The sequence below is a fragment of the Delphinus delphis genome, chromosome 12, assembly GCF_949987515.2.
Source record: "Delphinus delphis chromosome 12, mDelDel1.2, whole genome shotgun sequence".
NCBI lineage: Eukaryota > Metazoa > Chordata > Mammalia > Artiodactyla > Delphinidae > Delphinus > Delphinus delphis.
In genome coordinates, this window is record NC_082694.2 from 28659027 (window position 1) to 28674632 (window position 15606).

At 34.9% G+C, this 15606-nt stretch overlaps 1 protein-coding gene across 3 annotated transcripts in view; it reads left to right on the top strand.

Moving 5' to 3' along the window:
* The window catches only part of EXOC6B (exocyst complex component 6B), a 708543-nt gene that overhangs the window by 177771 nt on the left and 515166 nt on the right, over window positions 1-15606 (top strand). The gene's annotated exons all lie outside the window — the stretch shown is intronic.

A 15606-nucleotide genomic window follows, 5' to 3' on the forward strand; every position in this document is an offset into this window, starting at 1 on the left:
ATGTTAATAATCAATATATAGAGAGCTATTTTGGGGGTAACATGAGCCTAGCAGTGTTGACTTGAATGTGAGTGAGTGATGTGTATCCTATATAATCAGCAGAATGTAAGGTTTAGCTTTCTCTGCAGCTGCAGGAGACATATTTAATTAATACTGAAGCAATTATCTTGACAAGTAAATCAAACTCAATTATATCTCAATTAGAACATTAACATTTTCTCAAATATTGTATGGTTGCCAGATGGTTACACTTTTTTTTACCCCCCCCCCCCACTCCCCTTTTCTTCTTTTAAAGATTGACTTTCCCACTACTGTGTTTATTAGGTATAATCGTTTTGTTTTCTTATTTTGGGGAACAGATTTGAAATTTAATATAAGTGTATATCAAAATTCTCTTCCTAGCAATGCGTGGTTTTGTTTTATAGAAATTTGCAAAAGTAACAAATATTTACTTATTTATAAAATTAACAAATTCTAATTATAGATTTTGGATCGCTTAGGAAGAGAGATTTTTAGAAGGTATTTAATTCATAACCTTGCCAGATGCAGCCCAAATTACAACTGGATCTATGTATCACTGTGTCATAGTTATATTTTGTCTTCGAGTAGAATGGAATCATAGTTTTTTAAGACTTAATAAGCATAGGCGTCTGATTACAAACTGTAATGTAATGCCCACTAAATAAGAAATTACTGTAACATCTTCTACTAACCAGTTAGTTATACTTATGACAACTGTATCTTCAGAGGTTTTCCTTTCTAGTTCCTTTTCAAAGGTCAACTAAATTTATATCAATTCAGGTCCAGCTATTTTACCTCAGTCTTAAATTTAATTTCTTGCATCTTACTTGGTTGTTCACTCCCAGATAAAAGTGGAAGGTAGTATAGTAGAGGTAGTATTGAATCATGGAACAGAACTGCAGGTTTTGTGATCAGACTACATGAATTCTGAGTCCTGGCTTTCCCACTTCTTAGTAGTGAGGCTTTGGGCAAGCGACTTAACTTCTGTGATCCACAGTTTAAGGTAAAAAACCTAATTTAAAAGGATAGTTGAAGGTTTAAAGCAGATAGACAGTGTTTAGTGTAATTCCTTGTGCATAGTAACACTGAGTAAAAATTGGCTGCTGTTGTTATTATTCATTTACTTAATCATTGGTTTGATTCATTCACTAATACTTGGGTAATACTAGTCTTTAGATAACATTAATTCTTAAATTTAAGGATTCTGGATTTTATTGCTTAGCATATATGTAAGATTTTCAAGAAAGATGAAATACTCTCCTAAATTATTTTCTTGTTTCTGTTTTTGTCACTCTTCTATCCATTCTCCAAATATCCTACATCAGGTGTGGGCAAATATTTTGTTTCAAGGGCAAGAGAGTAAATACTAATAGTAAATATTTTAGGCTTTGGGGGCCACACAGTGTCTGTCATAAATATATATATTTCTAACTTTTTACTTTGAAATAAATATAGATTTACAGAAAGTTGTAAAGATAATACAGAGAGGTCTCATATAACTTTCACATACTTTCTACAGTGGTTACATCTTACATAATTATATTAATTTCACATTGTAATTCACCACTTCATATATTGGTGACATTGGTATGTGTGTGTAGAGTTCTGTGTTATTTTATCACATCTGTAGATTCCTGTACCTACCACCTCAATCTGCGATCAAGATACAGAATTATCTGATCAGTTGCAAAGAACTCCCTCATGCTACTCCTTTATAGTCATGCCCACCTCCTCATCTCAGTATCCCTAACCCCTGGAAGTCTCTAATCTGTTTATATTTTTGTCATTTTGAGAATTTTATATGAATAGAATGATATAGCATGTGATTTTTTGGGATTGATTTTTTCCCTTGTTCTTGAGATATAGTGTTTTATGTTATGATACACCACAGTTTGTTTACTGTGTGTAGTTTTCGAGGAATTGGTCCATTTCATCTTAGTTTCACCTTAGTTGTGTAGAGTTGTTTGTAGTATGGCCTGCATAGTGTGTGGTGATATCCCCCGGTTCCTTCGTGATTTACTCCTTTTCTGTTTCGTTGTCAGTATTGTTAGAAGTTTGTCAGTTTTACTGATATTTTCAAAGAACCACCTTTTTGTTTCATTGACTTTTCTCTATTATTTTCCTGTTCTCAATTTAGTTGATTTGTGCATTTATCATTATTTTCTTCCTTCTGCTTGTTTTGGGTTTATTTTGCTCTTTTTGTTTCTTGAGTTTAATTTATTTGAGACTTTTCCTCTTTTCTAATGTATACATTTAGTACTATGGATTTCCCCACTACTTTATCCCACAAATTTTGATGCACTTTATTTACACTTTCATTCAGCTCAGTATATTTTTGAATTTCCTTTGAGACTTTCTCTTGACTCTTGTGTTGTTTAGAAGTGTTTTGCTTAGTTTCCAAGGTGTGGGAGATTGATTATTTTCAGAGATTACACCCTGTTTCAGTTCTTTTAAAATTGTTGACATGCGTTTTATGGCCCAGAATATGGTCTGTCTTAGTATGTGTTCTGTGAGTACTTGAAAAGAGTGGGTATTCTGCTGTTACTGTGAGGAGTGTTCTATGAATGTCAGATCTTGTTGGTTGATGACATTTTGAATTCTTCTATATCCTTGCTTATTTCCTGTCTACTTGTTCTATCACTTGTTGAGATAGGGGTGTTGAATCTCTAACTATAACTGTGAATTTGTCTGTTTCTCTTTTCCATTCTATCACATGGTCTCCATTGGCACCGTGCAGGGGTTCCTTATTACTGCTCTGGCTCCCTACTCTGCCTTTTCTGACAGCATCGTTAAATGAGGGAGGAGTTAGAGCACCTCATTATAGTCTGGAGGGGTGGGAGTCTTGGCTCCTCACTAGGCCTTTGATGAGGCAGTGATGAGTGGGACTGCAGTTTTTTCTGCGGTGTTTGGCTAGGGTAGAGTGGTTACTGTGTAAGTTTTCTTTTTCTGTCTTGGTAGACTGCTCCTTTCCTAGTCCTTTGGCTAGAGACAGGGAACTTTTTGGACTTCTTTTGATCAGCTTTCATTGGCTTTTCCAGGTTGCTGGCTTCCCTAGTATCTAGTATGGTATATGTGAGTCAAAATAAAACCCAGGGAACCCACTGCCATGTTGTTTGTTGGCTCCCTAGATGGTCTGCTGCTTTCTTTCCTCCTCTCAGAATCTGTATGTAATGTCTAGAATTTATAGCTGTACTTAGTAGCAAAAGTAGGAAAAATACATTTATTCTATCTTACTGGAAGTGGAAGCCTGTTTTTTTTTTTTTTTTGGCGGTACGCGGGCCTCTCACCGCTGTGGCCTCTCCCGTTGCGGAGCACAGGCTCCGGACGCGCAGGCCCAGAGGCCATGGCTCACGGGCCCAGCTGCTCCGCGGCATGCGGGACCCCCCCGGACCAGGGCACGAACCCGTGTCCCCAGCATCGGCAGGCGGACCCTCAACCACTGCGCCACCAGGGAAGCCCGGAAGCCTGTTTTTTGTTTTGGTTTTTTTATTAATTTTTTTAAGACATTTTTTTGGGGCAGTTTTATGTTCACAGCAAAACTGAGAGAAAGCTACAGAGATTCCCCATATATGGCGCTGTCACATATGTGTAGCCACCTCCATTATCAGCATCCTCCGCCAGAGTGCACATTTGTTTCAACTGATGGACATGTATTAACACATCATAATCACTCAATAGTAGTTCAGTAATCACTTTGAACTGCTATTACATTATAGTCCACTGTTGGTATTGTACATTCTGTGGATTTGGACAAATGTATAATGATATATATCTACTCTTATAGTATCATACAGGATATTTTCACTGCCCTGGAAATCCTCTGTGCTTTGTCTATTCTCCACTCACCCCTGCAAACCTTGGCAACCACTGATCTTCTTATTAACTTCATAACTTTGCCTTTTCCAGAAGAATGTCATATAGTTGTTATTGTAAAGTATGTAGTCTTTTCAGGTTGGCTTCTTTCACTTAATAATATAAATTTAAGTTTCCTTCATGATTTTTCATGGCGTGATAGCCCACTTCTTTTTACTGCTGAATAATGTTCCACTGTCTGGTTGTATCACAGTTTATCCATTCACCTAATGAAGGACATCATGGTTGCTTTCATGTTTTGGCAGTGATAAATAAAGCTGCTGTAAACACTCATGTATGTTTTTGTGTGGACATAAGTTTTCAGCTCTGTTGGATAGAAACCAAGGAGTGCAATTGCTGGATTGTATGGTAAGGGTATGTTTAGTCTTGTAAGAAACTGCCACACTGTCTTCCAAAGTGGCTGTACCATTTTGTATTCCCATCAGTAATGAATGAAAGTTCCTGTTGCTCCACACCCTTCTCAATATTTGGTGTTGCCAGAGTTCAGGATTTTGGCCATTCTAATAGGTGGGTAGTGGTATCTCATTGTTTTATAGTGTTTTTTTGTACAATCCTTAAAAATGTTAAAAAACATTCTCAGCTCTAGGACTATATGAAAGACTATGGAGTGAATTTGGGTCATGGGTTGTAGTTTGCCAATATGATAGCTGCCTCTGTTTTTAAAGTCTCATCTTGAGTCTTTCTCCTGGTGACTCAGTATATTGCAGCCACTGGATTTTTTTTTTAAACCTGCCAATTCTTTCCTGTCTTTGGACCTTCAAATATGCACTTTCTTAATGGGTCTCATTCTTACCTCCATTGTTCCCCTCCATATCTCCTGTTTATCCTTTAGACTTCAGCTTAAACATCACCTTTTAATAGCAATCTTTTTTGACCCTTAGCAGTCTAAGTTAGATTCCCTACACTACTTCATAAAACTTTTCTTTTATAGTGCTTATGACGATTCTTAACTTTTATAGTGCTTATGATGATTATTCTAAACTTTTCTTTTATAGTGCTTATGACAGTATTCTAAACTTTTCTTTTATAGTGCTTATGATGATATCTTATTCTAAATTTTGTAAGTGTGACTGTTTGTTTAAACCTTGTTTTTATTTTTACAAAATTGTACGTTCTTCGGGGGAACTGAACCCCCCCCCCCCCCACCGCCGCCAATCTGTTTTATTTACCACCTTACACTGCCCTTAGAACAATATTTCAGTGCTTAACCCGGTAGTTGACACTTCAGCAGTTTATTAAGGGGAAGTTGAAATTTTCATTTGACTCAGCTCCAAGATATTGTTCTAGGTGTTTTACCTATGTTTGCTAATTTACTATTTATATAAATCTGTAAGGCAAACATTGTTATTCCGTTTTATGTGAGGATGCTGAACCTCTACGAGCTAAAGACATTTAAGGTTGGAGAGGTAGAACCAACCAGAGTTGGGTGGTAGCCTGAATCCAGACTTATTTTGTTTTTAATTACACCAGCGGTTCTCACTGAGGCCTCAGAATCTTGATGGCAATAGGAAATGGAGAAGTGATATTAAAATAACAACAACAGCAAAACCAAACGCTATATGATCCTATTTCCTTCCCCAGTTTGGGGGCAGGAAGACAGGTGGCCAGGAATGTGCTCCTGTGTTTAGAATCCCTGCACCTCCACCTGCTGGCAGACAGAGTACTTTTTGTTAAACGGCTTAATACTTGGTCTGAGAGACAGATTTTGTGTTTTATAATTTGCTAATGAGGCAGAGTTAAATAAATGCTAAAATAAAAAAGGATATATCAATGGATATACCGAGGAGGGTACAATTCATTCTAGCTGGACAGTTTAAAGAAGTTTGTTCACATCCCATTTCCTTCATTGGGAAGCTAGGGTGTAAATTCAGAAGGTGGTGTCTGGGATTTACTTCCTGGGGGCCGGTTAGTGTAGTCTCTTACTAGATGTAACATTGGGTACTAAGAAGTAGGGGGTAAACTAATAATGTAAGAGACTACTGTTACTGAATTTTTGCTTATTTTCGTCTAGAATTTTTGTCTCCATGGCTGTGCTTTTAAAAGCATATTCTCAATCATACTGTATATGCAGTTGTGTATCTTATTTTATACATTTACTTATAAGTATTTTCACATTGTTTATTCCATGCAAACTTCACTTTCCATGAATGTTTTGTATTCATCTAGAGAGTCATTATGCTATATATTAATTATTTTTACTAAATGATGGATATTTAGATTATTTTTTGTTTTTTTGAATATTAAAATATCAACGATGTGCCCTAGCCTTTTCCATATTAAGATCATTTCATTAAGATAGATTCTGAGAAATGGAATTATTGAGTTAAACAATATAAATATCTTCAAGGTTCTTGCTACATATTAAAGAATTGTGTTCTAAATTGATTTTTCTCATTTTATTGATATTTTCAGAGAGTTTCTGTTTCCTTGTACTCTTGTCGGTAGAGTGTATTATTATTTTTTCAGTATTTTAAAATTTAATAGGCATCGTTTTACTTTGCACTTCTCTAATCACTAGTAAGACTAAACATTTTAACATGTGTTTATCCACTAGTTATATTTCTCTTTTGTGAATTGTGTATTCATTTCCCTTGCTCATTCTTCTATTCTGTTGGGACATAGTACCTAGGTTTTTTGTTTTTGTTTTTTTAAAATCATCAATTTATGTTTACTCCATGTAGTATCTTCTATTCTTTTTTCTTTGGGATTTCTTATTGTTTTTATGTTTGGATATTTATATTTGATCCTATTTTTTAAAATAGTTTTGAGTGTTTTTCTCCCTTAATTTAACTGTTTAATCCATTTGGAATTTATTTTGTTGTGCGGTTAAAGTAAAAATTATTGGATTATCCTTACATTCTATTATGAATTTGACTCCTGTACATGCCCATGTGTTTGTGCATTAACTTTTACTGGTTTGATGTCAGGAGTTAGAGTAGAGCAGTAGGGTTCTATATAATGGTGATGTGGGATTATGGATAATTCACCTTTACTCATTTACGTTACATTGTTTTACACACACACAGATATACATATATGCACATACATCCATAAACACACACATAATTTTATGCTTTAGAACTCTGAAGGAATATTAACCGTGCTATATTACCTTTTCACACTGTGATATATTTTCCATTATAAATAAAAGTTAATTTTTGTCGGATGTTCTGATTAGTGATAGTAATGCAAAGTCATGATGAATGTGCTGTTATGTAGTTTGCTATGTTAGGACACCACTTTGGGATTATTTAGTTTCGTTTGGTGATTAGATATGGTGCCAGCATTTCTCCTTTAGGGTTGACTAGTGTAGCATTATTAGTCATATTGCTACCTCCTCCTGAGATTTTCACTTGAGCATTAGAAATTTTTTTCCAGTGCAGAAATACAGTTAATATGCTTTAGGATTGCCATTTCTCCTACTGTAATTGTTTAATTAGCTAGCTTGGGAGTTCCTTCCTCTCTTATTTAGCTTGAGAAGTAATCCTATATTTCCTAACTTCTGACAGCATTATTATTTTCAAAAATGTAAAATGTTTTATTTATTTATTTTTTCTGTTTGGAAAAACATACACACATTTATTGTACAATGCAGAAGAGTATGTAAGAGTTTGGTGATCTCAGAATAAGATTTCAGAGGTCACAGTGGGAGGGTTGGGGGAAGAGGTCATGGACATGGATAGGACTAGATTGTACCGGGACAGATATTGCATATTCAGTTAACTCCAGGAATTAAGCAGGTGTGTAAATGAGTATGGTGAGGATTGTGTGGTTCTAAGGGGATTAGCTACTATTAGCTCTAGCTGATTGTTTCAGTGGGGCTCAGTGTTACCAGATGTTGTGTGAATTCTCTTAATTTCTAAATATTGGCAGGTCATACATTTGTGATCTTTCAGGAGATCTAGAGAGCGTTTGGGGATGACAGTCTAGAGGGAGATGAATGATTAAAGAAGGTTAGGCTTCATTACTGAGGTAAATAGATGTGAGGCATGATAGAATTTGTACATGAAGCCTATGAAATGATGGTGGGTAATTAGATTTCTTGCTCTGGTCTGGAATCTTTCTTTCTGAATTTGTTGGCTCTTTGAGGCTTGGCCTGATGTAATGATACCATAGCTAAAAGTGCTTCCAAATAAAGGCTTGCAGTCTGGTGAGTATGAAACACAAGTAAAGAAGAAATTATAACAAAGTACAGTGAATGTTGTAATAGGGGAAGTACAGCGTGTTTCTGAATCTCAGAAGAGGGATAACTAACCTAGATTTGGGTGATCAAGGAAGACCTCCCATAAAAAGAGGTGTATTCACTGAGACAAAGAAGTCTGATGAAGGTGGGGTGGTAGGTAGGGCCTGTTGTGTGTAGAGGACGGAGTTTATAAAGGCCTGAAGGCTAGAGAAGATGGTGCATTTAGAAACTGGAAAGTAGTTCACTTTTGTAACTATCCCTCATTTTTAACATTGCTTTATATCATTGGCAGTTTAGTTACTGTTTATACACAGTGAACTATGAGTTGCGTAAAAAGACCAATAAATAGATAACTGGTTGAATAAAAAGTGCAGTGATAAATGAATCTGTACAAATAGAAGATGGCTGCTATTGTATAGTAGGGTCCTTTGTGTTGAGTATTGGCTTTTTCATCAGAATAAAGATGTAATGAATAGGATGAATATGAGAAACAAGATTCTGAAGGCTCTTTATAGGGTGATGAATCTGCCTTCATCCAGTAGAGTAAAATTTTGTCTTGAGTTGAAATTTTATCTTGAGTACGTTGCACTGCTCTTAAATCTATAATAATTAACTGTTAAGAAAAGTATGAGAAAATTTTGTAAGCAATGTGTGTGTGTGTAGCAATCTGGTCATTCAGAAAAGCCAAGGATGCATGAGTAGTTTATTAATGAATGAGGGTATTCTGTTTGGAATACATCTGGAATGTTATATTCACCTTTTGGTGCAGCACTCTAATAGGCTACAAGTGAAGTAGAACATCTTCAGGGAAATGGAAAGAGAGTAGCTATCCAACAAAACACTGTTGGATATGATGAGTAGTTAAAGGACTAAAAGGTGTTTTTAATTTGGAAAACAGAAAACTTTGGGGGCCATCGATATGGCTTTGTATTTTGAAAGGGTTAATCATGGAAAATTAATTAGAATTGTAATGTTTTGGCACCGATAATGGCATCATATCAGATGGTTAGAAGCTTTGGGTTTGGGGAAAGATTAGGGTGCAGGAAGAAAGCGAAAGGATAGGAACTGACATTTCATACTTTAAATGTATTACATCATATAATCCTTATAACACCCTATACGTTAAATATTACTTTAAGAATAATTTTGTGTATAAACATTTTTATAATATAAAATATTTTTACAAATTTGCTAATTCCACATTTGCATAAAATTACATTTAAAAGCTAATCCTCTACATCAAATGGCTTCTACATCCTGCTTTTACAAAACTAGCAAAGAACAAAAAATGCATTACAGGGATACATTTATCACAAAAATACCGCAACAAAAAATAAGAAACCGAGGAACCTCAACCTTCTATACACTACATCTTTGTGTTTCTTGTGAGCAGATTTTCCAATCTTGGCATTTTCTGATTACAAGGACCTAAAGTACCAGGGATATGCTATATCATTTTCTTTCAAAAAAAAAAAAGACTTCTGCCAGGCCTTTGCAGAGCACATGCTTCCAAGGTAGCCAAATTATGCATGGCAATTGAATAACAGAAGCAGAAGCAACCAGTGCTTTTCATTAACAGCTCATGTAAGAGCTTTTATTAGTAACTTTAATGATTTTTTTCTTTGAATATAAAAACATAACATATTCTAAATACTTGAAGCTAGCTCCATCCAAAAGCTTTTCTACCTCAGGAATGTTTGTTGTGGATGGAGCACTGGTTGCATAAGAGTGTACAGCATAGTCTGTTAAATTACAAAGGTTCTGTTCTATGAGTGGCGAGTTATTATACAATTGGGCAGTGATCTCTAATGTGGCACCAGTAAAGGAAGCACTGCTGAAAAGGAGAGTGTTTTTAATATGTGCATTCGTAGGGTCTTAGACTCAATTAGAGAAGGAATTTAGTTTGTAGTTTGCCCTGACTTTTAGTAACCTGAGAAGCAGAGATGAAGAAAGGAACAATTTTGCATGCAGAACAGCTAAAGAGAAATAATAAGACTCTAACTTTTCATTTTGCTTACTAAAAGCCTGTGCATGAATTCTGTCCCCACCCTATCTTCATAATAGCTGAGAGCACAGTCTCTTCTTACTCAACTACAAAACATATGATATTCGTCTGATACTGCTCTCTTCCTTAAATCTTCAATCAGCCCACCCTGTGCAGTAGAATACTCCATCAGCCTCATTAAATAGAAATTAAAATTGCTTCTGAATATTAATAAGGCATAGATCAGAATCATCTTAATTAAAGATCATTGCCCAGAAGGGAGCAAACGTTAGCCCACGTATTTAAAATAAACATATTTAAGGCTTCCCTGGTGGCGCAGTGGTTGAGAGTCCGCCTGCCGATGCAGGGGACACGGGTTCGTGCCCCGGTCTGGGAAGATCCCACATGCCGCGGAGCGGCTGGGCCCGTGAGCCATGGCTGCTGAGCCTGCGCATCTGGAGCCTGTGCTCCGCAACGGGAGAGGCCACAGCAGGGAGAGGCCCGCGTACCGCAAAAAAACAAAAATAAAAACAAACATATTTAAAAATAATATAAAAGCAAAAAGAGGTTTTCTCCCATTTAAGTAGATTATAGGGTATCAGGAAGAGAAAAAGCTCCTCCTCATACTTAGCATGTTTAATAGTATGTGTAAAGTATTGTGCAAGTTAGATGCCAAAAAATTTATTAAAAGGTCATGATGTTGTCTTTAATATTATTATAGTCTATGTGGGAAGACAAAACTATTATACATAGAAAGAAACTAAAATGGTAGTATATAAATAGCAAATAAATGTTATAGGCAATGTGTAGTAAAGGTTATCAGTACAGGGAGAGATCACTGTTAGATCTCTCTAACAGTGTTGGTGGAATGGTCAAGGAAAGCTAAATCAGAGAATTCACAGTCTCATAGTTTGAAAGGACCCCAAAAATCATTTTGTCTAATAACCCACTTAAGCGTTGACCATACAGTCAGATACCTCTAAAGATTGGAAACTTACCTCTTTGGGTGAGGCTAAATCATAAAATATTCCTCAAAATAGATTTCAGAGCTATTATGCCACCTATTTATTATCTTAAGAGGAACTATATACTATGAAGAGTCTTTGGTATTCTCTTTTTTATAACCATTTAGTGTTTATTCTCTTCTTCTCAGCTAGATAAATGCTGAAAAACCCAAGCATTTCTATTGTTGAATATGAATGAGTTCATCTATAAGAATGAACTTAGGATATTTTCATATTCCATCATGCCTTATTCTTTTAAAGTGAAAAAACGTGTTTTGGAATTTTAAATTATTTTTTTCTAGATTTGGTGAGGTGTTCTGGGAGATGGAGAGAAGTATATCTTTAAATTACTTGATTTATGCAGTAGTCCTGATGTAGGAAAGGAAGGACTACTGTTTAAATTCTGAATGAAGGTGAATTCAGAAGGGAGGGATAGATTAGTAGAAACTTTAGAGAGTAGCCAGAACATGTAAGTTTAGTCTCTGAAACCATGGAAGAGTTATAATTTTGTAAAATCCACAGTAAATTCATTTGAAACCATTGTTTACTGTAAATGATGACCAAATGTGAATTGGAGATGAGGGTATTCCTGAAGTTAGATTTGTAATGGATCTGCTGTGGTGGTCTTGAAGCAACGGAAGGAGAATAGGAATACCCACTGATATTTATACAATTCAGTAAGACTAAGAATCCCAAGAGAATGCATGACATTTGGGATCTTTAACAAGACTGCAGGAATTTGGAGGTAATTGGTATGGCCTGGTGCCTGTCTTGGCATATGTTAGCAAATTATGGGGAAAAAAAAAGTCCTTTTTCCAGATGTGTTACATGGGAGAGTTTTTCATGAGCTGCTGGAATGAGGACAATAGGAGAAACAAGAAACTGACGTTTCCTTGCCCTCCTTTGATGGTTAGGAGAGGGGGCCAGTCCCTCTTCGGAATCTGGAAATAAATTTTGTGTGAGAGATAACTGAAATTAGTGAACCTAGCAGAGCTATATTCAGGGTTCTGGACATGTACTTGACTATATAATTACAGACAAATATGAAAAGACTGTCTCATTTGAAATTTCATAAGTGAACGAATGTTAAAAGTCTTTTTTTTTATGTCTCTTTTTATAGAAAAGAAAAACTTTATATGTTCCTGAGCATGGAAAAAGATATGGAAAGACAGACCACCAGGCTGTTATCATTGATTAGGAGGTAGAAGAGTGTAGTGGTTAATGTTGTATGGACTCTGCAGCCAGACAAGCTGTTTCAAATCCTTACTCTGCCACTTACATTATGTGTGACCTTGGGGAAGGTACCTAACCTCTTGGTGTCTGTTTCTTCTTTCATAGGGTTGATATGAAAATTAAATAAGGTAATACTGTAAAGTACTTAGAATGGTGCCTTGCAAATGGTCAGTACTATATATAAATGCTTTTTAAAGTAAAATACAGTAAATAAGATTTTCTGACCTTGTTCTAAGGGGAGAAAATATAGAGTTACTCTTTATATCTTCAGTCTTCATTCTACTGAGGACTGAACACAGTATATTTTTAAGTGATTGTGTCATCATATTAATGTGCCACAATTTATTGAACCATTTCTCTACTATTGGGCATTTAAATTATTTCCAATCTAAATATTAGGGTCAAATGGCTCTTTCAAAGATCTTATAAATATATTACAAAGTTGTAAAAAACAGGATCTTAATCTGACTTAAATATTCATACAGATATGCTTTTAATTTAAAAGGGGTGGGGTGGGAGGAATTGGGAGATTGGGATTGACACATATACACTATTGATACTGTGTATAAAATAGACAACTGATGGGAACATACAGTATAGCACAGGGAACTCTACTTAATGCACTGTGGTGACCTAAAAGGGAGGGAAATCCAAAAGGGAGGGGATATATGTGTATGTATGGCTGATTCATTTTGCCGAGCAGTAGAAGCTAACACAACATTGTAAAGCAACTATACTCCAATAAAAATTAATTTAAAAAAGTATCTCTGATGGTTTTAATTGAGATTGAGTAAACAAAATCAATTTTTTTAACCTTAAGAATATCTCATTTTATATTCTATCCTATTGAACTTTATTCCCAGAAATGAACTGTGGTTTTTGAAAGAGCCAGTGAATTGCAAAATTAAGAAAAAATTATAGTTATTTCCTGTGGAAAGTTTTTTTACCTTTTTTGATTCAAAGACTAATGAAAAGGATATATATGAAACTGTAGTGTTGTGCCTCCTTTCTGGACTGTATCCAAATATTTAAGCAGATCATATTTAAATAGTACATTATCACTGTTTCCATTCCTATAAATGAGACAGTAAGATTAGAGCTTTTCCCCAAATTTTGATTTTCTATTTATGAGTCTAGGTGCAAGCGAAAGATAATTTGGTACACAAAACTCAGCCCATAGAATTTGGTTACCCTGAATAATGTTTGCATCTTTATATTAATTAACATTTATTAAACATCAACAGATAACGCCATCTTTATTGATATCTAGCTTAGACCTCTTTTGACCTTTGGCTTTTTTGACCATTTAAAAAAAATCACCCTAATTTCTTTTAGTTAACAAAGAATTTTCACTTTATTTCTTTTGTCCTTTAAAAATTTTATGGAGTTTATATTCATATGCCCCTTAGATTTTTTAAAACCTGAGTCATAAAAACATAAAGTATGCAGATGAAAAATAATACAGGCACTGAATTATTTAATTCCTTCTATGTGTTTGTTGCTTTCCACATAATTTCATTAACTTCACAGTGACTCTGTGAGGTTGATATTATCTCATTTTTATAAAGGTGAAAACTGAGGCTTTGAAAGTTAAACATTACTTGATCTAAGTCACATACCTGGTAGTTAGTACAGCAAGAATTCAGACCCACCTTAAACTGGTATCACATACTTCTTTCATGATACTAGGTTCTCTAAATATCTAGTATTTTCACTGTTATAATTATTTAAAAATATTTCTTGTTTTTTGATCTTTCTTCTTTGAGATTCTTATTATTTGGACACATATGTAGAAGAGACATAGGGAAAAGAAAAGGTTAATGCAACCTACTTTCTAGGGATATTACTGCTTTTATAGTAGAACAGGGTACTGCTTTATCACATTGTGAGTGTTCCTCAGATTTTCTCAGGCTGGAGTCCTTGCTTCTCTCAATCTTCAGTACCTACTGAAATTTGCCTAAAATTTGATACTCTGATATGTATTTTAGCCACATCATTTATATTTCCTATATTTAGTGGTATTTTGCTTTGTTTTAAGTCTTAGTTTTGCCATACTGTTAATGAAACTTTATTCATAAGTGTTTGAACTTATTCCTAAGATTCCTATTGATTATAGAATAGTTACATATTACATAGACCAGCCATCAATGCTGTCCACAGCTTGTCACAGCCTCTCTCTCTTATCTCATTGTCCTTTTCTCCTTTATTCAAACATTCTCTTCCCGCCCAGATTGTCCTGTGAACATCTCAGGACCTCAGTTGGCCTCCTAAATCCTTTGCTTGTAAGTAAAACCTAGCACTATATTCAGATCCCAGTCAATTGCTACCTTCTTCATATAGGTTTCTTGGTATCTTCAGTTAACTTTCTTAAAATTTTTAAACTTTAAAATAATTATAGAATTACAAAGGTTACAGGGATAGTTTGAAGAAGTCCTGTGTACCCTTTACCCATTTTCTCCCATTGGTCACATCTTACATAATTATAGCACAGTATTAAAACCAGCGAACTGACAGTGGTACAGTGAGTATGTATGGATGAGTATGTGTCATTTTATCATTTGTGTAGGATATAGAACTATTCCATCACCACAGAGATCTCCTGGTATCAGTGTTTTACCAGTTAAAGTGTAGAAATCTCTCCTCTCCATGTCTCTTTACTCTCCCTTGAAGATAGTATAGTTGTCTTAAAATTTTCCTCTCTATGTGTTGAAATCCCTACCAGACAATACCATATTATATTTTTGCTTTGATCATTGAATATAATTTAGAAAACTCAAGAGGAGTAGGAAAGTCTATTGTACTTATTCATGTTTTTTCTCTTTCTCTTTTTTCTCCTTCCTTCTTTCCTGATGTTCCAAGATTCATTCATTTATCATTTCCTTTCTATTTAAGAACATCCTTTAGGCATTTTTTAGGGTAGGTCTGTGGTGACAGATTCTCTTAGTTTTCCTTCATCTTTATGTTTTGAGACATTCTGATGACAATATCTGACATGATTTTCCCTTGACTTTTTTTTTGCTATTTATTTATTTATTTATCTATTTATTTTTTATTGAGATGTAGTTGATTTACAGTATAAAGTTTCAGGTGTACCACATAGTGATTCACAATTTTTAAATTTTATATTCCATTTAGTTATTATAAAATATTGGCTGTATTCCCTGTGCTGTACAATATATCCTGTAACTTACTTATTTTCTACATAATAGTTTGTACCTCTTAATCCCCTTCCCCTATCTTGCCCTTCTCCACCTTCCCTCTCCCGGCTGGTAACCACTAGATTGTTCTTGATATCTTTAATTTTTTTT